Here is a 25,778-nt window from a genome sequence, read left to right as displayed (position 1 = left end):
TGTGGTGTTGGAGAAGACTCCTGAGAGTCCCTTGGACTGCAAGGAGATCCAACCAGTCCATTCTGAAGGAGATTAGCCCTGGGTGTTCTTTGGAAGGAATGATGCTAAAGCTGAAGCTCCAGTTCTTTGGTCACCTCATGTGAAGAGCTGACTCATTGGAAAAGACTCTGATGTTCGGAGGGATTGTGGGGAGGAGGAAAAGGGGATGACAGAGGATGAGATGCCTGGATGGTATCACGGACTTGATGGACGTGAGTCTGAGTGAACTCTGGGAGTTGGTGATGGACAGGGAGGCCTGGCATGCTGCGATTCATGGGGTCGCAAAAGGTCGGACATGACTGAGCGACTGAACTGAACTGAACTAAAATGCACTGGAATGGGTACATTTAACTCAGATGGCCATTATATCTAATACTTTGGGCAAGAATCCCTTAGAAGGAATGGAATAGCCATCATAGTCAACAAAAGAGCCTGAAATGCAGTACTTGGATGCAATCTCAAAAACAACAGAATAATCTCTATTCGATTCCAAGGCAAATCATTCAATATCACAGTAATCCAACTCTATGCCCTGACCCGTAATGCTGAAGAAGCTGAAGGTGTATGGTTCTATGAAGAACTACAAGACCTTGACCTTCTAGAACTAACACCCAAAAAAGATGTCCTCTTCATTATAGGGAATTGGAATGGAATGCAAAAGCAAGAAGTCAAGAGCAACCTGGAGTAACAGGCAAATTTGGCCTTGAAGTACAAAACGAAGCATATCTAAGCCTAACAGAGTTTTGCCAAGAGAACGCATTGATTATAGCAAACACCATCTTTCAAAAACACAAGAGAAGACTCTACACATGGACGTCATCAGAGAGTCAATGCCAAAATCAGATTGATTATATTCTTTGCAGCCAAAGATGGAGAAGCTCTATATAGTCAGCAAAAACAAGACCAGGAGCTGACTGTGGCTCAGATCATGAACTACTTACTGACAAATTCAGACTTAAACTGGAGAAAGTAGGGAAAACCACTAGACCATTCAGGTATGATCTAAATGAAATGCCTTCAGTGGAAATTCCTACAGTGGAAATGACAAATAGATTCAAGGGATGAGATCTGATAGACAGAGTGCCTGAAGAACCATGGAGAGAGGTGTGGGACATTGTATAGGAGGCAATGATCAAGACTATCCCCAAGAAAAAAAAATGCAAAAAAGCAAAATGGCTGACAGAGGAGGCCTTACAAATAGCTCAAAAAGAAGAAAAGCAAAAGGCAAAGGAGAAAAGGAAAGGTATACCCATTTGAATGCAGAGTTCTAAAGAAGAGCAAGGAGAGATAAGGAAGCCTTCCTCAGTGATCAATGCTAAGAAATAGAGGAAAACAATAGAATGGGAAAGACTAGAGGTCTCTTAAAGAAAATTAGAGATACCAAGGGAACATTTCATGCAAAGATGGACACAATAAAGGACAGAAACGGTATGGACCTAATAGAAGCAGAAGATATTAAGAGGTGGAAAGAATATACAGAAGAACTATACAAAAAAGTTCTTCACGACCCAGATAACCACAATGGTGTGATCACTCACATAGAACCAGACATCCTGGAATGCAAAGTCAAGTGGACCTTAGAAAGCATCACTACGAACAAAGCTAGTGGAGGTGATGGAATTTCAGTTGAGCTTTTTCACATCCTGAAAGATGATGCTGTGAAAGTGCTGACTCAATATGCGAGCAAATCTGGAAAACTCAACAGTGGCCACAGGACTGGAAAAGGTCAGTTTTCATTCCAATCCCAAAGAAAGGCAATGCCAAAGAATGTTCATGGGGTCTCAGGGTCGGACACAACTGAGCAACTGAACTGATGGTACCAGATGCCATGATCTTAGTTTTTTTATTTTAGTGTTTTAAGTCAGCTTTTTCACAGTCTTCTTTTATTTTCAACAAGAGGCTCTTCATTCCTCTTCACTTTCTGCCGTAAGCATGGTGTCATCTGCGTATTTGAGGTTACTGATATTCCTCCCAGCAATCAATTCCAGCTGTGCTTCATCCAGCCTGGCATTTCTCATGATGTACTTGCATATAAGTTAAATAAGCAGGGTGACAACATACAGTCTTGATGTACTCTTTTCCCAATTTGGAACCAGTCTGTTGTTCCATGTCTGGTTCTAACTGTTGCTTCTTGACCGTCATACAGATTTCTCAGGAGGCAGGTCAGGTGGTCTAGTATTCCCATCTCGTGAAGAATTTTCCACAGTTTGTTGTGATCCACACAGTCAAAGGCTTTGGCATAGTCAATAAAGCAGAAATAGATGTTTTTCTGGGATTCTCTTGCTTTTCCTATGAGTCACCGTATGTTGACAATTTGATTTCTGGTTCCTCTGCCTTTTCTAAATCCAGCTTGAACACGGAGAAGTTCTCATTTCATGTACTGCTGAAGCCTGGCTTGGAAATTTTTGAGCGTTACTTTGCTTGCATGTGAGATGAGTGCAATTGTGCAGTAGTTTGAGCATTCTTTGGCATTGCCCTTCTTTGTTCCTGGAATGAAAACTGACCTTTCCCAGACCTATGGCCACTGCAGAGTTTTCCAAATTTTCTGGTATATTGAGTGCAGCACTTTCACAGCATCATCTTCTGGATTTGAAATAGCTCAACTGGAATTCCATCACCTCCACTAGCTTGGTTTGTAGTGGTGCTTCCTAAGGCCCACTTGACTTTGCATTCCAGGATGTCTGGCTCTAGGTGAGTGATCACAGCACTGTGGTTATCTGAGTCATGAAGATCTTTTTTGCATAGTTCTTCTGTGTATTCTTGCCACTTCTTCTTAATATCTTCTGCTTCTCTTAGGTCCATACCATTTCTGTCCTTTATCGAGCCCATCTTTGCATGAAATGTTCCCTTGGTATCTCTAATTTTCTTGAAGAGATCTCTAGTCTTTCCCATTCTATCATTTCCCTCTATTTCTTTGCATTGATCATTGAGAAGGCTTTCTTATCTCTCTTTGCTATTCTTTGGAACTCTGCATTCAGATGGGTATATCTTTCCTTTTCTCCTTTGCCTTTTGCTTCTCATCTTTACTCAGCTATTTGTAAGGCCTCCTCAGACGACCATTTGCCTTTTTGCTTCTTTTTCTTGGGGATCGTTTTGATCACCACCTCCTGTACAATGCTAGGAACCTACGTTCCTAACACAGTTCTTCAGGCACTCTATCTAGCAGATCTAATCCCTTGAATCTATTTGTCACTTGCACTGTATAATCATAAGGGATTGATTTAGTATTTAATTATACTGCAATATAGGTATATATGTGTGCTTCTTAGGTAATACATAAAATAGAAATATCTAGCACAATTTTGAAGTCCTCCTACTGTTACATATGTCCAGGATAGTGTTGACCACTGGCAATAGTTAGTTTAGAGGCCAATGGGAAGGCAGACCTTTAAAGAAATCAGTTAAATAGGTTGAAGAAATAATAACTATTAGAGTATAGACTCATACTCTGGGATACTGGGGAGGGTCTCTTAGCATAGAAATGGTTTCTATGAGGAGACATTATCAGTGCTGAGGTTTCAAGACATAAAGATGTTATCCTTACCTAAAAATTAAGAAAAAAATTCAATTTAGTAGGCACAGTCTCTTCATTAGTAAGGCAAGAGATTATGCAAAAATAGCAAAAATTTTTCTTAAAAACCATTTTTCTGGAGTTCATAAAACAAAGGGCTTAATGTATGATGTTAATGTATAACTTTAATGAATGATAGCTCCCTCCTTTGTAAAGCAGATAAAGGAAAAGTCCAACATAACTAGAACACAGAGGAAATATATCTCATTTTAAACAAGACAGATAACTTTTTCTTCTTTCCCAACAAGGGATGCAAACTAATCTTTATTGTATGTTCCGTCTCCAAAGAAACAAAAAGGATAAATAAAAGAGAGCTGCTGCAGCTGCTACTGCTAAGTCGCTTCAGTCGTGTCCGACTCTGTGCGACCCCATAGACGGCAGCCCACCAGGCTCCACCGTCCCTGGGATTCTCCAGGCAAGAACACTGGAGTGGGTTGCCATGTCCTTCTCCAATGCATGAAAGTGAAAAGTGAAAGTGAAGTCGCTCACTCGTGTCTGACTCTTCACGACCCCATGGACTGCAGCCTACCAGGCTCCTCTATCCATGGGATTTTCCAGGCAAGAGTACTGGAGTGGGGTGCCATTGCCTTCTCTGAAAAGAGAGCTATAAGACACCAATTAAAATACCCTCTGAGAATATAGATTCATTTTTTGAAAATCAAAATTCATAATTGAGTCCAATTTAAAAAAAAGAAAGAGAAAGAAAAGGAGAAAGAAAGGAGGGAAGGGAAGGAGAGGGGTGGGAAGGGAAGGGATGGAAGAGAGAGAGGGAAGAAGACATTCAGAACAAAAGCTTAGTAAATGTTATCAAATCCTAGTAGCCTGCTCTTGACATTTCAGCATTTTAAAGAAGATGGACTAGTTCTTCCCCTTTAAAATTCTACATGCTGCCCAAAGATGTATAAGTTTCTTTATATTATTAGGAAGACCTGTAGATAAACAGCAAAATTCCTAAAAGCTCAGCCTCTTAGGGTAATTGTGAATAATGCTAAAGTAACATGACTGTGAAATGATCAGAATCATAGTAGAGTGTTACAAATAACATTCTTCAAAGTGAAAGACCAAACAATTTTCAGGAGATAATAACCAACATTCCTCTAAATCCTGACCATTGTAAATAATAAGTTTTGCCACATGAGCAATAAACCAGGAAGAATTTGGATACACCCACATACACACAAGGTGGTAGAATCGAAGACAATGTAGGAAAAAGTTAATTTCAAATGCTGAATAATATTTATACTCATAATATGTAAATGGCAGCTGAGTGCTACTCATAAAATTTTAGTAATGGTAGGAGCCTTAGTAATCAACCTTATCTACCTTACAATTGTAGTCAAAACAAAACAAAACAAAAAAACATGAAACAGAAAATCATACAGTCACATTTCACCTACTTCATAATTTTTCCCCTTAGTAGCCCAGATAGTATGATTTTATTTAGTTCCTAAAGAGAAAATCTTGAACTATGACTGTCTGGTAGCCAATTACTCCTTCTGAGGGTACCATGCATATCTCTTTTTTTGGTTAAACTCCAGTGTTTATACTGTCTGCTGAGACCAAAATCATCTTGTTAAATATCACCTGAAAATACCACAAAAAATATTATTCAGGTTACATAACAAATGCACTGGGAGGAGGGTCAAAGGGGTGTTAGAGGAATTCTGGTACAAAATCCTTTAATCAGATTTTCTCCAAATACATTAATTTGGTCAGACTGTTTTGTTCACACTAAGAACTAAAGAAATGAGAGTTTTCATTTGGGAGGAGCGAATGGATAGAGAAGGTGAAGGTTGTAGGGCTCAGAACTATCTCTATGAAACCAAAATATATTACCCAGCAATATTATTTATCCAGAGCAACTTTGGCCGTCCCAAAATGCTCAGTAGGTCTGTACTTGTCATGAAGATTCCCTTAATCTCAGGGTTCATTTGTGTCCATAATAATTCCAGTGGAAGACATACCACCTGAGCATCAGTCTGCTGTTTAATTAGAACACTAGTAAACCCATGGTCAGATGTGTCATTATCTAGAACAGCTTCCATGGAAAACTGGGGATGACCAATGCTTGTCCCAAGCCTTCACCTCCTTGCTTACCTTTGTAGTGCTCACCACCTAAATAAAGTGAGCAGCAGCATACTGATATGGAGACAGTTTCCTTCATGATATCATATAAGGGACCTCGAGAAGGAGGACGCAATCCCAAAAAAGAAAAAATCAACCACTTAGCATGGAGGCTTTCAATACAACCTGGTACCCATGTTTGGAAACAGAACTCTGAAGTCAGATAGACCTGTATTTGAAGAACTCAAGTCTCTCTAGTCTTGTCACCAGCTTGGGAAAATGACTTCTCTTCGTGGTTTAGGGAAAGATGTAGTGACATGTAAAGCAACACCACAGATATTAGCATGGAGTGACTTCTCAACACATGTCAGCTCTTCTCCCTGAACTAGACTTTCTCCTTCATTATTTTTGGACTACTGCTTCCCTAAAGACCTACCCTATGATGAAGATTTTCAGGGTCTCTACATATTGATGGGTCTTCAACACCTGACATAGACAGCACCTTTGGTTCCAAAATTTTGTAGTTCTTTTTTTTTTATCAGGAAAATATAAATATATATCCCATGGATTTCCAGGCTGATATAAAGTATTTTCAGTATAATATCATTATTAAACTGAGAAGGATCAAGTAAGAAAACAAATAAATCAACTGAGGCTAAGAAACAATATTTTCACTTCATAAAAGGCTTTTTAAATAATTCAAATAAATCTTTGTCACAAATAAAATTGAATTTCATGTGGAACCAATGATATACCTTTTGACCTGTAATCTGCCAAAAGTAGACAAACAGAAAATTGAAAACAGTCACATAAAAGTTACGTTGATAGGAATCTGTGAATAGATCACGGTGTGTTGGGTTGGCAGGAATAGTGAAGACCTCTCTGATTTACCATTAATGTGGAAGGTAAAAGCAACACATATTAAATTATGACTAAGTATTTTTGAAACAAGTCTTTGTGGCAATAACTTCTTAATTCCTTCTAACTTAGTCAAGATATATGCATATAAAACTACTGAAACCATATTAAATTATGACTAAGTGTTTTTGAAACAAGTCTTGGTGGCAATAACTTCTTAATTCCTTTTCACTTAGCCAAAATATACACATATAAAACTACTGAAACCCTTATTTATAGTCACAGAGACCAATTTGGGATTAACAGAGAAAGTCACCATCTTACAAACAGTAAATCCATAGTCCTATAGGCTTTAATTAAAAGACATTCATCATCCAGACATTAAATGAACTTGAAGGAAATAGAAGACAAAAATATCACCTTTTAGATTGCTGATGATTCTGGAATGCTGTGATTGGGAGAGCTTAACATCCCCAAAAATAGCACCAGATTTTAAAAAACAACCCTCCAAGTGGTTTAATTAGTGGGCAAACCAAATCCTCAAAAATAAGTTTGTACATATAAAAGCCAGCATGCAATGTTCCAGGGGCCAAGTCATAGCTGTAATAGTCTGTATAACACACTGCCCCCATATTTAACCAGACGTTTTTCTTTTGGAAAAGTAACTAAATCTACAGATCACTAGGTACCCTTTTCCCTATCAAACTGGAGTCTCCACTTGATATGAAAAATCTCTACACTCCTTCACTTAGCTCATATGGCATTTATGTGGTGTTAGCTAGAATGTGAGCTCTGAACCCAGACTTAGTACACATGTTGGAACACCACCTCTTCCCCACTTCCTTTACCTTTGTTACAATTTCTGTATCTATAAAATAAATATAATAATAGTTTTAATTCACAGGGTTGATATTAGTATTTGGCTTAGTTTGGGTTTACCCAGGAGCAGACTGTAAGAGAAAGATTCTAATGCAGGGGCGGGGAAAATATTCAAGGAGAATAAAGCAGCCAAAAGAATGTATCATACAGCCAGCTACCACAGGAGTTTAATCCTGTCAGGAAATTTTGGAAATGGTTTAAACTCACATCTCTGAAACAACCCATATGAGGGACAAAGGAGCTGGGGTATTTATACACCAACACTTGTCAGTTGAGGTGCTCCCAGACAAAAGTACAACAGCAAAAACAGTTTCAGAAAGTTCCTCAGCCATAAAGATGCAGATACTGCTGCTTGAAGTCTGCCACCGCACAATGACGTGGGCGAGGCTGAATGAATTAATGTACCTGAAGTGTCTAGACCAGTGCACAGCTCATGGAAAGAGTTCCATAAGTGTGACTTACTATTACATATAATATCAGTATTATTACTATTACTTTGCCCAGAGGCATCACCTAATGCCACTCATATTTATGTCAACGGCCTACTACGAGGACATTTGTTGATGCTCCCAGTAGAGTAGCTATTCCATAACATTTGATGATCATCAATATGTTGAAGCAGACTCAACCAAAATGACTCAAACTGAGAAATCAGGGAATATTAGCATTTGCAAACTATCATCCTATGAGATGAAGTGCAAAGCAATGACAACCTCAAACAGAAATTCCTTTTCCATGAACCACTGAGTCTTTCTTTACCCTCATAAAATCCACCGCCTCTGTCTTGGCTGGCATTATTAGGCATGACCCTGAATGCCTTGCAACAGGCTGCAGCAGAGTTTCTTCAGTCTGCATGCTATAGAAATGCCTGACCCAGAACTGATGTCTGCCAGAACGTGGGTTAAAACATTACCAAAGGAGATAAGCAGACTCTAAAAACGTCCTCTTTTCAAACTGCTGCATCTATAAAATTCTTCCTGGACTCAAACAGGGAGCCTCAGACACCAAGTCAGCTAGACGCAGCAATCACTTATAGAGGCCACAGACACTGGATGACATTGAATCCATGTATGGAGCATTAATTGTGTCTAAGCTAATTCAGACAGTGGCAGCGTGGTGGGTGATGGGTTGGGAGAAGTGACTATGATGTGGAAGACAGATCTGTCTCAAAGTACATGGAGACCTGTTAGGTCTCCATCAATAGAAGTGGTTTAGCCATATTAAATACCAATCACTATGGACCTGTGCTTACTTTTGATGACATGTAATGACAAGAACAAAGTGTTAAGATTTGTCACAAAGCATGGCACATTGAATTATCATATGATAGAAATTAGGCTGAAGGGGGATGTGAATCAGGTTGCATGGAAACTGAGCCTTTCAAAAGGATGTGGTGAAGAGACCCCTAGTTCATTACTCAGCATTCATTCTTTTCTTCTTCCCCATATCAACAGCCCAATTTGCTCCCAGGAGATAAATGTGCCCAAGTAAACGACTGTAGCTCCCATCCAGCTTCCCTTCAAGTTATGGGGTGTCAGATGAGTTGCAAATTCTCTGCCTTTTTGACTTCCTCCCTTTCTGATGGAGCACAAATATCATCTTGTCCTCTACAGGGGCCTTGACAGTGGAAGTCATGTGCTAAGGATGCAATGGCAAACAGGCAAGGGAGCTTAGACCTCTGATACAGTCTATGGAGCCACCATATTGAATCTTGAGTATCTATCTCTGGAATGATACAAGATGAATACTTTCTACACTATGACATCTTTAAAATTGGGATAAGACTTACAGTTGATAGTGTTTTAAACTGTTCTCTACTAAGTCATTGCTGTTTGCCTTTAAGATGTGTGGACAATATAGTCACTGCTATTTCTATGGGCTTCACTTCAATGGAATCATGTTCTGTATTGATACAATTCATGTTAAGCTTGAATCCCATTTAAAATGTCTTGCAAAAGATTATACTATGATTCAATGTTGAAATGGAAAGTTACTGGTATACAGAAAGGCATGGAAACAGAGCAGCAAGCTATGAATTTGATATTAGGAAAGCATATATTAATGACTGAAGAACTGAAAAGATTTTCACAGTTTTTTAGTGAGGTGACAAATTCTTTCAGCAGGAAAATACCCACACAAGTATACAAAGCTGTGTTGTAGTGTGCTACAAAGATATATACTTAGAAAACTATTGCCTCTCTCAGGCCAAGCAAGGAGAACTCAATCATCAAAATGTGTGGAGTGGTTATTAGGAATTTGGAAGAAAAATCCCAGAGACAAAAGTGGGGATTATTAAGAAATGCCACATCACCAACACTATTGATGTTACAAGACAATATTGAATGAACAATTGTGGACATCAGTGATTACGAGTCAAAAAGGCATTCAGAAGGGACTCTGAATATGAGGTTCAGGACTGCCCTAAACAATGTATTCTGCTTATGTTATTTTTCTTTCTGCACGTTCAAGAGTGATACATGAATAAAACTCTAAGCATAGAAAAGTCCAGCAGACAGAAAGGAAAATTCTGAGACCATTTCTGTAAGTCGGTAGTAAGATGAAAGGGGCCTGAAGGAAGGAAAGGCAACAACAAAAACTCTTACATTTAAAGTAGTATTTGCTAGAGGTAATGGCCTCAGAGAAAATATACACTAAACAGCCTTTAGCAAGAGTTGGGGATTAAGGAAAAAATTTTCTTCACCAGGGTTAAAAGTAACAGCATTTTAGGGGATTGTGGGCAGGATCAGTTTTGAGGGATCTGAAACTGACATTTTAACAGCTATTCACCGCTAGCAGCTTTTGCTTTGATTACATTTTTATGATTCCATCATAAAAGGGGCAAAAGCAGAACTTAAAAGTTCCTGATGCAAGGTGGTTACATCTCAAAAACCAATAACGGGGCTTATTTATTGAAGTTGAACACCAATGAGCATGAGCATGCTCAGTCGCTAAGCCGTGTCCAACTCTTTGTGACCTCATGAACTGTAACCCGCCAGGTCCCTCTGTGCATGAGATTTCCCAGGCAAGAATACTGGAATAGGTTGCCATTTCCTCCTCCAGAGGATCTTCCTGACCCAGGGATCATTTATACCCACGATTCCTGTATTGGCAGGCGGATTCTTTACCACTGAGCCACCTAGTAAGCCCACACCAAGGAGCATTATATGGTAATTATGAAAAAAAATTAGAAGTACAGAGAGTAACATGGATGGATCTTAAAATCCCAAGGCTCAGGAGAAACACACACAATGATACATAATACTGGAAAAAATTTCCTCACATTGAAACAAAAATATATATATAAAACAATGATACTCACTTGAGAAAACACATGCATGCAAAAAGATCCACACTAAACTCAGGAGAATAATTCCCTGGATGTGTAAATAGGAGGGGTACAGGGATGAGATGAAACGAACAAACTATTATTCAATTCAGCCAGTGATGGTAATGGGTCACAAACTGAAAAATAATGAACTACATCTGATGCCTCTTCTCATGAAAAAAGTCTCTGCATAAACTGGAAGTTTAAATAAGCTTCAATAAATAGGCCCCATTCTTCTAAAATTCAAGAGAGAAATTGTGCATATATTATTACATACTTAAAAAAACAGATAAAAGGTAGTGAACACAAAATAACTTAATAAGCACTTTTAAGAATTACTAAAAACGTACCACTATTCAAAGGTGATACTAATCAATACCTTTCCCCCTCAAAATCTAAATAAAATGTAACATTGAGTGATTTTTGGTAATTGCCCTTTTAATTTTATTGAACAATGCTTTCAGTAAAATCAGAAAACATCAAAATTTAATTGAATTTATTTTTAAATCTACTATTCGATGATTAAAATATTCTTCTGTGTTTCTTTAATGTGTTTACCCAAACTTCATTTCTTCTGCTAATTTATTTTTCCCATGTTAAATTCTGGAGTAACCTCGTAGAGGTAAATTCTAGAAATGTGATCTGCATTTCTCTGTGTCACTCTGTTGTATTAATAATTTCAACATGAGAACCCATCTACAAGCTTTGCTGTCTTCAGTAAATGGAAAGATTTATATACTCCTCAGTTGCACTTCTAAAGAAGGGATGTGGAGCACACAAAGAGAAATAGTTTAGGAAATGGAGAAAGCACATCCCTGTTGGTTGGAGAAAAAGGGAAAACTGCATCAACACAACAAGTGTCCACCTACCTTACACCTACCAGGGTTTCTCGGCCTTACCCCTATAGACGGGGTAGGTCAGACAGTACTCTCCTGTGCGTGCTATCCTATGCGTTGTTGGATGTTTATCAACATCCTTGGCCTCTACCCACTGGATGCCAGTAGCAACCAAGCCCCAAAATGTGAAGTGGGCACAATCACTCAGTTGAGAAGCACTACTCTATAGAATAAGGGCAATATCCTGAAATCCACTGCAGAGCAAGCGCTGTGAATTACCAGTGTTCAGGAAAGGCTTAGGCTTCATCGACTGTGTGCCTTGTACCATGGGGAGTACTGTTTGATGCTACCTCACTATGAAGGTGTTTAATAAGAATAACAACAAAAACAGAACCACTAGATATCAAAAACTTACTGCTGCCTCTTGTCCTTTCTTCTAGTAAAGGCCTACTCATTTTTTTCCATGGAGATAAACTCTCCTCCATCAATTATGAATAGGGGGAGGATTGCCCACCAAACTGTCTCACTCACTCCTAGTCAGTGGAGTGAATGGATAATCTCTCTCTTATGGAAGCAAAAGAAAGATAGGAAAAGGGCAGAGGCCATTCATCCTTGTGAAGAATCCTTGAGAAGCCATCCTGTTGCTCCTTCTCAGATTTAGTAAGATGCCCTTATTTTTTATCCTCTCAGATACTGTTCTTTGAATCCTTAGAGTGCCTTCGTTTATTTTCTACTTTGGCTTAATTAATCAGTTTGGGTTTTGGGGATTTGCCATCCAAGGATCCCAACTGGTCAACAATCATTTATTGCACTGAACTATGGGGCTACACTGGTGGCTCAGACGGTAGAGAATCTGCCTGCTAGTGCAGGAGACCTGGGTTCAATTTCTGGGTGGGAAGAATCTTCTGGAAAAGTAAATGGCAACACACTCCAGTATTCTTGCCTGGGAAATCCCATGGACAGAGGAGCCTGGGGGCCTACAGTCCATGGGGTCACAAAGACTCGGACAGGACTTAGTGACTAAACAACAACAAAACCTTGCCTGAGCTCTGTGCTCTCACTGTGGCACATGTTGCCTCAGTCACAATCAGCTAGTAATCCAGGGCCCAGTATGGCAGAGGTCCTCTTCTTGTTACAGGAAGCAGACGCGAGGCTGTGGCATGCACCTTTTCCATTCAGGTGGCCGGGGAAGCATTCGGAGAGCTTCCTCAAACAACAAGTGCTTATGTCTCGCACAGAGAGATTTTGACTCAATGTGCCATGACAATGTTTTTCAGCAAAGTGCTATTGAAAATGTACTATGTACAAGGCAGTGTCCTTAGTTACTTAATTTGAAATCACGAGTAGAAAAAACAGGAGGAATTATATTTTTAGTTAAAAGAAAACTGAAAATTAGATGTGGTATCATGACCATAGAATTTGGTGGTAATCTCATAAGGCCTGCCCAGACTTTAGAGTATAAACACCCTTTTTGCCTTACTCAGTGGGTCTTAGATTTTAGTGTATTTGACAATGACTATACACGGTTGTTATACCCAAAATCATCTATAATAAACTGTATGGTTGATACTTTTGATAATATGCTAGTTTTGCAAAAAACATATACTTTGGGGCCTTTTATAATAAAAGGGCCAAAAATATATACTTTGCAAATCCAAACCCATATACTTTGTGGCCCTTTATAGAAAAAGTCTGCTGACATGAGAATTTTCTTGTTTAATCCTTGTAACAGCCCTGTGAGTAACAACAACTAATGCATACTGACGAATTTTGTATACAATTTTAAATACATTGTTTCACGTATTGCCTTCAACAATTATCCTACTAGGGAGGTACTATTGGAACACTTATTCTAGAGATAGAGACACTGAGGCAAGGTACACTAACTTTCCCATATCTACATGGCTCATAGTTGTTGGAACTAGTACTGTAATTCATGTCTGTTGACTCTGAAGCTGCAGCTCAGAGTGTTAAATTGCATGTTGTCACTTTCAAGCTATGGCAGTGTAAAAAAATTTATAGAAAGGAAACTCAAATAAGTTGAAGACGGAACACTTATTCCGTCTTTGCTCTCCTGAAGAATGGAGCGCTCCACCTGTCGGATCTAGAAAGAAACAAGATGAAAGACATCCCAAAGAAGCCTTTCTCTCTGCGTTTATCTACGATTATTTCTGGGGTCCATCAGGGAGCTGCACAGGGCCATCTACCTGGCGGAAGAGGCTTGCCCCAGCATCTCGGACACCATGGTGGCCCAGCTGGTGCAGCAGCTGCAGAGATATTCTCTAAGTGGTGGAGGAACTTCATCCCATTGAAATCCCTTTGGCATTTGGGGTTTTGTTTATCCTTTTATTCTCCATGCCAGGATAGCAAAGCCCGATAGTAAGAAAAAAGACTCCCTCCCTCTTCCTTCCAAGCAATAGGTCAGCTAATGAGAGACTATCACAACTCAGCTGATGGAAAACCACGGCCTGTTTGTTTACTCTAGCCTCCTAACTTCCTTTCCTATAACAGAGTTCTCCTCTCCATTTTTGCAGGGGACTCACACAGGGACTGCCATGGTTGAAGAATTGTGATTCTTTGCTGATCCTGAATAAGCCCATTTTTGCTGTCTACTGGTTTTAGGTCAACAGTACATAGAATACTGGCCCCTCAAAAGATGTCAATGCCCTAATCTCCGAGCTTGTAAATATGTTACTTTATATGGCAAAAGGAACGTGAAGATGTAAAGAAGTATTTTGAGATGGGAAAATGATCCTAGATTATCCTGCTGGATCCCATGAAATTACAAGTTTTTGATAAGTGACATAGGAAGCAGGAGGGGCAGAGGACGAGATGTGATGATGGAAGCAGAGGTCTGAGTGATTTGGGGCCACAAGGCAAGGAATGTTGGCAGCCTCTAAGATCTGGGAAAGGTTAGGAAATGGATTCTCCCCTGAGCCTGCAGAAGGAACCAGCCCTGTTAACAGTTCGATTTTAGTTCAGTGAAATCTACTTTGGATTTCTAACCTTCAGCATGGTAAAAGGATAAATTTTAGTAGCTTCAAGTCAGTAAGTGTGGGGGAATTTGTTATAGCAGCCATAGGAAACTCATATAAGGGCCATATTTTACTTACTTGGGCCACACTTAGTAGACACACAAAGGCAGCAACACAGGGAATTATTATAATTCAAGCCAATGGTCGAAGCTTCAGGGAACAAAATAATGCAGTTTAGCGGGGTTTCAGTTGAGAAATAGCTTCTGGGTGATGGAACTACCAGAAAACTCAAGAAGAACTCGGAGAATGATTGCCTGTATTGACTGCACTGGGTTCAGCAGATCTTCCCTGGAAGCAGATACTAACCCAACCAGCTGTGTAGGGGAGAGAGACCTAGAGAGCATTACCCCAACAGCAAGAGGGGATTTTTTTTTTTTAATTAAGAACAGGCCTTCCTGTAATTTGAGTTGTTTTTTCACTCTAGTATCTCAAAGCCAATTTTTAGATTTCCATGTTAATGCCACTGCCCTCTACTCTGTTAAAAGATATCATTGGGACTTCAGAGATTATTAAAAATTTGACCTATGGGGATGATTATATAAGTACTCCTTGAAATACTAGTCATAAATTTTCCTGAAAACCAGGGTGTGTCTGAATATATTAGCATCATCTAGGGTTTCTCAGCCTGGATGCTATTGACATTAAGAACCAAAGATAAATCTTTGCTGTGGGGGCTGCCCTGCGTTATTGTACAATGTTGAAGAGCCTCTGTGGCCCTTATCCACTAGCTGCCAATATTGCCTCCTCCCTCAATTATGACAAAACATCTCTGGACATTGCCAAATGTTCCCTGACGAACAAAACTGCCCCCGGTTGAGAACCACTAGCATAGTCAAAGACAAACCATATTTTCATACTTCCATCATGCTATGATGAATTTCTACTCTCCTCATCACTACACAGAATGTCACCCTGCTCCACCTTTCAAAAATAAATAAAAAACCAGTGACATTAGGGAAATGATATTGAAAGCATGGATTCTGGGCCAGTATATAAAACTGCCCCATTGTCTCTATAGTGTTCCTCAGATTTTTATCTCAGTTCTTTTTTTTCCCCTTGGATTTTTATATGCAGGTCCTAAACAACAACAACAACAACAAAAACCTGAAATAACAATTTAATTATTCGTTTGCCTTTAGTCACTCATATATTAATTCCAGAAGAGTACGAAAATTGACAATGTGCAAATAAACAACAGCTCCTGGGCACAGGTTTTAAGTCTTCATTACCCTCCTGATTTCACATTAATGAGGGAGACAGGACTTTGCAGCAATTTGACTAGAGATTAATAGTGCCTTTGTGCCAATCAAAACCTGTTCAAAATTCAAGGATGACTCCAATGTCACTCTCTAGGGAAACTTTTCTCTGACTTTTTCCATCCTTCTATGGGCTCCCCTTGTTCTATTAGAACATTTATTTCACTCTTTTATTAGACTCAGCTATTCACATGCTCATCTACTTCACCTTGGACTACACTCAGACCTTTGATTGTAACTTCCAATAACAAATTATAGGTGATAAAAGAAAAATTTAAAACTACGACAAAGCAAGTCAAATCCAGAAGGTTGAGACATTTCACAGGACCTGACTCCTTCACAAGTCATTGGCATTAATGAAAAGACAGCTAGTCTAGAATAAAAAAGATACTAGAAATGTGGGCCGTTTTTGACTCCTTGTTTGGACAGTTATGTTGGGGACGATTGCAACAGTTTGAATGTGGAGTGAGAATTACATGCTTCGAAGGCCTTATTAATCTGCATAGGTATCAGCACTCTGTTTTGTATGTGTAATAAAATTTCAAGTGGAAGTACTTACGCTATATAATCATGATTTCTGCGATTTAAAGATACTTTCTCCAAATACAGTGCAACATGCTAGGAAGTGAAGTAAAGTGCTCAGTCGTGTTCGACTCTTTGTGACCCCATGGACTGTAGCCTACCGGGCTCCTCCATCCATGGGATTTTCCAGGCAAGAGTACTGGAGTGGGTTGCCATTTCCTTCTCCAGAGGATCTTCCCGACTCAGGGCTCGAACCTGGGTCTCCCACAGTGTAGGCAGACGCTTTACTGTCTGAGCCACAAGGGAAGCAGATGTGGCAAAACTGTCATGATTGCTAAATCCATGTGACAGTGTGATGGGATGAGCATATAGGTGTCCTTATACTATCCTCTGCACCCTTGGATATGTTTCCAAATATTCAAAATGAACGATCTAAGAAAGTTCACACTCAGCCACACCAACGACACAAACAGTGTTGAGGTCTGAGGCTGGTGAATGCTTCCTGGGTCACTAACATCAAACTCACAAGAGAAATACAGACCCAAACGGGGCCAGGTTATGAGCCAGTGAAAGGGAAGAACACATTTCAATACAGGAATCAGGAGCAAGTTTGAGCCTCCCAGAAGGTCAAGGCCAATGAATGGCCAGGGGACAGCAGAAAGGATCCACTCAGTATGACAGCTGTGCTGTTTCCATACTGCTGCTAATTTCGTGTTACTCAGGGATTCAATGTGCATTTACTGAGCACTCAGGTCCTGTTTGAGCTGCTAAGGGAGACAGGGACCAACAAGACCTGTATGGCTCTCAGGGAAATTCCATCCTTAGGCTCATGAGGGGAGACAGCAGGTGAGCTGCCAAACAAGTAAACCATAAATGAGAATGGCTAGGGTGCTGAAAGACACTGGGAAACCAAAAGAGGGAGAGACAGGATAGAGTCGACTGAACAGGAAGACGGACCAACTTCAGACTGAGTGGCCAGGACACTGGCATTTTCCAGGAGCCCTGAGTAACGAGGCCTGAAGGAAAAGGCGTTTGGAGAAGAGGGGAGAGAGCGCAACGAGTCTGAGGTAGGAAGAAACTTGGAAAATAAAGAGGCTCTTGTGCCAGAAGTGGAGTGGGGTGGGGAGAGTGGCTGCAAAGGCGGCATGGAAGGTAGGCAGGGGCCAGGTGAGGTCAGCCACGGAGGCCGAGCAGAGGACTTGAGAGTTGATTCTCAGGCGTGGGACATGGTGTAGTACCAGCAGGGGCAGGCCCATGATCTGCGTTGTGTTTTTTGAAAGACCTTTCTGGCTGGTCCATAAAAAATGGAGTGAAAGTGGGAAGAGCTGCAGCACGAAGAGCCATGAAGAAGCAGCTGAAGTCAGCCAAGAGAATGATGACTGGGGGCCCTGGTTACCAGTGGCATTGATTAAGTCAAAGGAGCCTATTCCAGAATCTTGTTCAAGGAAAGGAGGGAGGGGGAGGGGCGATGGGGAGAGAGAAAGCAAGGAAGACCCCGAGAGGCTTGGCCTGAGTGTCTGCCCTGGTGCAATTGAATAAGATGAGGAAATGCTCTGGATCTTACAAGCAGGGTATTTTTTTTTCTGGAACATGTGAAGCTTATTCCTGCCTTAGGCTCTTCGGACTTCGATCCCCTCTTTGTGGAACGTTTCTTCCCTCAATTATTAGTTAGATCTCATCGGAGAGGCATTTCAGAGATTTCTGTCCTGACCACTCTATCGACGTTCTTAGGAAGGGGCAGGATTCAAGTCTGGAGAAACACTGACTTTGTTAGAGAGAGCCAGAATTAGTGAAGGGTTACCCTAGGCAAAACGCTGGCTGCCCCGCCCACCTCCCCCCTCCTCTTCTTCCTCCTTTTGGCCACCTGAGATTTCCCCAGCACAGGCCAGGGGGCCAGGGGCTCAGCCTCCACTCACTGAATGGGCAGGGCCCCCAGCCGGCACTGAACCAGGGAGGCTGCAGGGCTTCCCTGCAAGGGCCTACCTATCTGAAGCCCAATTTGCCCTTCCAGTAAAAAATGGGCAACTGTGGTCACCTGCCCCCTTGCTCGAAGGTAACTTGTGGACAACAGCTCTGAATAACATTTATCTCCCACAGCACCTCATCTAATACTCCGTAAATAAATTAACAAGCATCACTTTGCACTACTTCACAAATACACTGTTTGTGGAATAGAAGAATCTAAACATTGCAGACATCAGACCTCAGACTTATTACGGTATCAGAGAAGTCATTATAGTATCTAAAGAATATCTGAATGGTAATATATCTAGAGGCCAATTGACTGCTGTATAAAACCAATATTCTTTAATCATCCTCTGTCCCAATTTAACTAACATATCCAACTTATGTTAGATATTTACTCCTCTTTTCATGTTTCTACATTTATCTCTGGCACATTTGGTCCTTCCAAAGACAGGGAGAGTGCTGGGGGATAAGAATAACAAGGAAAATCTGGAACATGGTGAGGAGCAGAAACGGGGAGCAACAGAAGCCAAAAACTCTTAGAAGCAACTGTCCTTAGACTGTCCTCACTCAACCTGCCAGAAGCCACGGATATAAGCAGCATCCGCATAAACAATTTCATTTGCATAGATGGAGAATTGTATTCTCCACTGAGGGACAAAGAGACAGAGAGACAGACAGATTGAGATTTAACTTGCTTTAGAAGACTCACCAAGATAGAAGGACATCCTATCAACTGACAAGTTAAGTTGTCCAACTTTTACAGGGAAAAAAATTAATGAAAATGGAACTTGAACAATAAATTTCCTTCTAATGACAGGCTTTCTTCAGCTAAGGTCTGGCTTAAACTAAGGGATGTGCAATTTAATTATATTCTTCTAACAAAAATAGAAGAATTAACCCTTTCTCTGAGGCTTGTTAAAATTGGAATTATGAGAAATTTAGTTTCTGAGTTTTGCGTACGTGTTTCTTTTAATTGTGGATCATGACTATAGTTCCAACTGTTCTCTTCAAATCAGTATCATTACAAAATCTTTCATGACTTTAAACTATTAAAGCAGAAACAGTAACACAATGAACTCTAATGAAACTCTTTTGTGATCTTGATACTTGTCCTGAACTTGTTTAATAACCAAACTGGAAACAATATTGAAAGGGCATAAAAATCATATAAGTTAAAGTGGCAGTTTGGCATCTATCCTGGGCCAAAAAGGGTACTAATAATTTCAAGCATAGCGGTAAGAAATTCAAGAAAAATATGCTATCAAAGTCACATTTTATAATCGTGAGATGACGGTTAATGTCTTTTTCCTTTAAACCAAATGAACCTGATTCACGTATGTCATGATGCCGGCTACATTCAAATATGCACTGACATCCAAGGGGGGGACTGATTAGAATTAATACTCCTCCAATAATTTTAGGCTTTGCACTCTGCCAGTTGGTGTCATCTCTCTGCTTTAGGCAGATTTCCCAAAAGGATACAGTAGTTGCCCACTTTCTAATCAAAAAACCATCTTGGTAAATTAAATATGACAAATATGAAGAAGCAGATGGTTCAACTTACTTTTGAAAAATGTCACTGAAGGTTAATTTTACTAATTATCATACATGGACTCATTTCACCTAAATATTGGGGGTGCTACCATGCAGCCCTCTCAAAAAAAGTTTATTAACCAACGGAGTATGAGTCACTCCATGTGTCACTTTCCTCTTCTGAGGAATCAGAAGCGAATGTAAATATTTACAGTGAGTTCCCTGCAAGTCTATTTTGCCAGAGCACACCTTTCAGATAAGTGCTTGAGAAAGTGATGTGGGCCAGCATTATGAGATGTAAAGAACACACCAGAGAACATGCGGTCAAAGCAGAATGAATACTGCAGCATAAATATTTGGCAGAAAGCTTCAATGTCCATACTGTTTTCACATTTTGTGGCCTTGAGAAACTAGAAAGACGCCTTTATGTACATGATATCCACAACTGTATCTGTATCTCTATTTCTACATCCCACCCACATCCGTACCTTCAGTTCAGTCACTCAGTCGTGTCCGACTCTTTGCAACCCCATGGACTGCAGCACGCCAGGCCTCCCTGTCCATCACCAACTCCTGGAGTCCACCCAAACCCAATCCATTCCTTCAGTTACATATAAATCCACATCTATATAGAACCTACTCAGTCCTGGGACCCAGTCAAACTACTACATATGGACCAGTGAACCAAGTAGACAGTATGGCAGTTTATCAAGAAAAATAATACAAAAAGAAGCACCATACAACCCAGCGATTTCATTCCTGTTACATGCAACCCAATGGTCATAAAAGCAATATTTACAATAGCCAAGATATGAAACTGACCTAAGTGTCCATCAATCAATGAATATATAAAGACACACACACACAAACACATACACATATAAAAACACACAATGGAATACTACTCAGTCATAAAAAAGGAATGACATTTTATCATTTGGAACAATATAAATGGACTTGGACAGTACGATGCTAAGTGAAATAAGTCAGGGAAGGACAAATACTATATGATGTCATTCATACGTGGAATCTAAAAAAAAAGAGAAACTAGTCAATATAACAAAAAGGCAACAGACTCATAGATCTACAGAACAAACTAGTGGGGAGAAAAGAGGAGCAAGATGTGGAGAACAGGATTAAGAGGTACAAACTACCATGCATAAAATAAGCGAAAAGGATATACTTTACAACACAGGGAATATAGCCATTATTTCATAATAACTATAAATGGAGTATAACCTTTAAAAATTGTGAATCACTGTATTATACACTTGTAACTTATATAACATTGTACAGTAGCTATATGTCAATATATATAAATATATAAAACATATTTTTATAAAATATATAAAAAGGACTCCAGAGCCTTAAATAAAGTCTCAAGGGAAATAATGTCAAAGAAGATTAGATGGATGAAAATTGATATATTCCAGATATTGTGAATGAAACACTTATTAATGACATCCACTTGATCATTTAAAATTTATCAGATGCACTCTTTATTAAATGAGTAACTGGACACAAGTTTGTCCGTTAATTTTTTGAAAACCTAGCTAGTTTATAATTAAAATGTATCATATCACTACTTTTGCAGGAAAAAACCCAAACACGTAAGGGGCCAAGTTAATGGCTTTTATATCCACAAAGAAAGTTCTGTTCATTCTCCAGCCAGCCCTCCGGGAAGGTATGGGTGGAGACCTACATGTCTTATACCCCACAACCTCCCTGTTTTCCTGAAAAGCCTCCTAGGACTAATTAATCTACTGGTGTACTTGTCAATAGAGCTTAACTCACTATACGATGCCTTAAACTAGCAGTTGGAGGATATAATTGTTATTGGTCAGTGCCCAAAACCGACACCAACAGATGGCTGTTAGTTAAATTTGTCAACACACCCAAATAAGTAGGGAATTTCATGCTTCAGAAGTGGCTAGCTGGATGAAGACTTCTTTTGAATCCTGGAAACGCCAACCTACAATATGCTGGAAGCACATGACCTGCCCCAACATTTCAGTCATCTTTACCTCAGCAATTGTGAAACAATATAAAATCTGTGTGCAACATCACCCACCTGAATCTTTATAAAGCACTATTCTGCCCTGTGTATTTGCCACAGACCAGCATTTTGAGTGAGAACACAAATAAATCCAAACACAGGGGTGAAAACGTCAAAGGCACTGCAACTCTTCCAGGCTCTTCCACGTAATACTTGATGAATAAAACAAATGACTTTTAAACTACATTGGCAGAGGAAGGAAGAAGAGGAGGAAGACAGGAAGAGAAAGGAGAGCCAGAGAGCCAGAGGATTACTGCTGACACCCAGTGTCTATCTACAGTATAATTCTTCGCTCTGAGTAGGAGAACAAGAAAGCTACAGCACTCCCTTAGAAAGGTTCGCAATCAACAATACCTCTTAAAAACATTTATTAGGAACTAGATTTTTAATCTGGTTTTGAAATGCAATACTTAACGGAGAAGGGAAAAGATCATGCAAGAGGAAAAGGGGTCACAGGGTGGAGGGCAAAACAAACTGTATTTGTCAATTTGGTCTTGAAAAGGAACCACCATTCTGTCTCGCCATCTTAAAGACTCATTTTAAATGCCCTCATCTCTCAGGTTCAACACGGAGATTTATCGTACTTTCTCACCCTGAAATTCTAGGATTCCACTGTGTGATTTTAAGTTCTGACAGCCATCAGTCAGTGATGGCAAAATGGGTAAGTCATGACATTTCCAAATCAAGACTACGGCCTAGTCTTATCACACACATACAGTGAATTCACTTACAGGTTCACAGAATGGCTATAGGTTCCCCATCTGGCATAGTCAAGTGCGTATGATTTTGTTTAAAAGCTCTGATCTTTAAAAATGTGTCTGGTAGATCTGTAGGGAAATATTTTATTGCCTTGCATTCCCTCAGGGGTGAAAATGCTGTCTTGACAAATGGATTCCCTGAGAAAAAAGTATGTGCAAATTTCTAATCTTCTCAGAGACAGACGTTAGTCAAAAAGCAATGTCAACTTCTGTAATTTTCCTGAAAAGCTAGCTACTATTTCTTCTAAAAACAACAACAACAAACACTCTTGCTTTAAAAAGAAAAACAGACCAATGGTTTGGTTATTTTTAAATGGGCCTCTTCAGTTCAATATCTACTTAATTTTTTTCCAGACCAGAAGGCAAGATAGGCCAAGCCTATCTTAAATTAGATTAATCATGTTTTTAAAAAAATTACTTCTTTGGTCAAGAAAATGGAAACTCACATGGACAAAAAGATGATGCAAAGTGGTCTGAGAATGTTTTCCAGTTTTTACCTTTCTATCTCTTGAAGCAACAGAAAGAAATAAGAGTATTGATGCTTGAAAAATACAGATTAATAGGGTTGCCAGAAAAAAACACAGCACACCCAGTTACATTTGAATTTCAGATAAACATGATATCCATTCTTAATTTTTATTTGTGAAATCTAGCAGATCTACTGCTGCTGTTGCTAAGTCGCGTCAGTCGTGTCTGACTCTGTGCGACCCCATAGACAGCAGCTCACCAGGCCCCGCCGTCCCTGGGATTCTCCAGGCAAGAACACTGGAGTGGGTTGCCATTTCCTTCTCCAATGCATGAAAGTGAAAAGTGAAAGTGAAGTCACTCAGTCGTGTCCGACTCTTAGTGGCCCCATGGATTGTAGCCTAGCAGGCTCCTCCGTCCATTGGATTTTCCAAGCAAGAGTACTGGAGTGGGGTGCTATCGCCTTCTCCAAGCAGATCTACTAGTGATTCTTTATTTCTCCTAAAAAACTAGGGAAACCAAGGCACAGACTGACTGACAGAGAAGATAGCTTCAAATTGAATTTGTAGTCTCTGCCTTCAGACCAATGGTGCATCCTGTTCACCTCTTAGCCATGAAGCTTGTTAACTTTAAAAATGGAGTTAAGTGTATATATCAAGTTGGAATCAAAAATATTTTAAATCTTTACCTGTATGTAGACTTAAGATTACATTGAATGGTTTTATCTCCAGGACATGGGAAGTAGAAAGAAAATAACGCAGACACATAGACATGAGTTCAAAATTCATAGAAAGAGGAAGGAAGGGAGTGTGTCCAAGATGGCCACAGTAGTCACATGTGACTCCTCAGGTTTTGATTAATTAAAGTAAAACAAAACAAAAACTTGAGTTGCTCAGCTCTATTGATTTTCAGCACTCAATATCCACATGTGGCGGTCAGCACCGATCTCCACCCTCAGAGAAAGCTTCATCAGACAGGGCTGGCCTAGAGTCTCCTAAGACCCTGCCTGGCACACAGTTATGCCATTCTGGGTCACTGCTATATAAAGCAGTGCTCAGGATGCACCAAGCTTCAAGGAAATCCTCGTCTCAGTCAGAAGTTTTGTTTCTGTGGTTCTCTACTAGGCTACCCACTCCAGTATTCTTGGGCTTCCCTGTGGCTCAGCTGGTAAAGAATCCGCCTGCAATGCAGGAGATCTGGGTTTGATCCCTGGGTTGGGAAGATATCCTGGAGAAGGGAAAGGCGACCCACTCCAGAATTCTGGCCTGGACTGTGTAATCCATAGGTCGCAAAGAGTCTGACAGGACTGAGTGACTCTCACTTCACTTCACTTCCTGTGCTCCTGCTCTACCCCAGTGCTCCTTATCCCTGAGGAACTCATCTAGGAGGCTCAAGCTACAGATTTCAAGCACCTGGCAGAGTGATGCCAAAGAATACAGGGCCCTGGTGCAGAGGATTACTGATTCCCAGGAAGCTCTCCACCAGCTAGCAAGTCTCTTTTCATATTTGTTCCTCACTTTCCTCATTTCTGAAAATGAGGACCAGACAATAGATGAGTTCTAAAGACTCTTCTGGCTTTAAAATGCTGTGATTCTGAGTAAGCAGCACAGCAAGACTACAGTGCCAGGGAGCATGAGCAAATTTAGGTACTAACTAGAAAGATCCTTTCTTGATTTGCTTCCAGTCATCACAGAACCTGGATGAGTTCTGCAAGGATGGTTCATTATATGATCATATTGTGGACTTGTGTTTCATAGATATCTATAGTAGCTACTACTGTGCAGGACGTCACTCCTGAAGAAGTATCTTTCTCTCTCTCAACAATGTCAGGACTCTGACTGTATTATTCTCCTATCCCCATCCTCATTTCAATGATGTGAATAAAGAGGTGGGTTTGATTAGAAGCAAGATATCATTCTCTTTTGAGAATTTTCTGTACTGAAGGGAATGGAAACTTTTATCTTAAGAAGAATTCTGTGAGAAGTTTATGATGCTAAGCACCAGAGGGTCTCACTTGAAGATAAGGGATTTGGACTGAGCATCTCTTTAGGCCTTCTTTTCCAAAGGACTATGGATTCTATGAGGTACTGATACTTCTTTCCCATGCTGATCTGGAAAACTTTGACCCACAGTAAAGTCTTTGAGACATAATAAGGAATGAATTTAATAGAAGATTTCCACCAACACTCTCTTGATTACATTTTAAATCATGTCTTGAGCCATGGCATTGAAATTTTAAATGAGTGAGAAGGCAGCAAAGAAGAGAGAATTTTCAAAACATATAGAAGACTTTGTTCTTGCCCCCTCAAAACTTAATGTAATTTGAGTGATTCAAACTGCAGATGCAAAAAAAGATGATAAATACCACAGGCAATAGACCTCAGCATTGGCTTCATCACTCCCAAGCAATATAGTTGTGAGCAAAGTATTGCAATTTCAGGGGTACCAATTTCCAGGCTTCTCTGAAATGAGGAGGTTCCAAGTATGACTCCTAAGGATTCATTCCCATCCACCATTTTGCAATTCTAGGGTGATGTACAAAAGGCTCTTAAAGTTGACATATTTGTTGCAATATCTAAGTATGTCAGACATTCTAGAGAGCATAAATGATGC

The sequence above is a fragment of the Bubalus kerabau genome, chromosome X, assembly GCF_029407905.1.
Source record: "Bubalus kerabau isolate K-KA32 ecotype Philippines breed swamp buffalo chromosome X, PCC_UOA_SB_1v2, whole genome shotgun sequence".
Classification (NCBI taxonomy): Eukaryota; Metazoa; Chordata; class Mammalia; order Artiodactyla; family Bovidae; genus Bubalus; species Bubalus kerabau.
Note: the sequence above shows the minus strand (reverse complement) of the source record.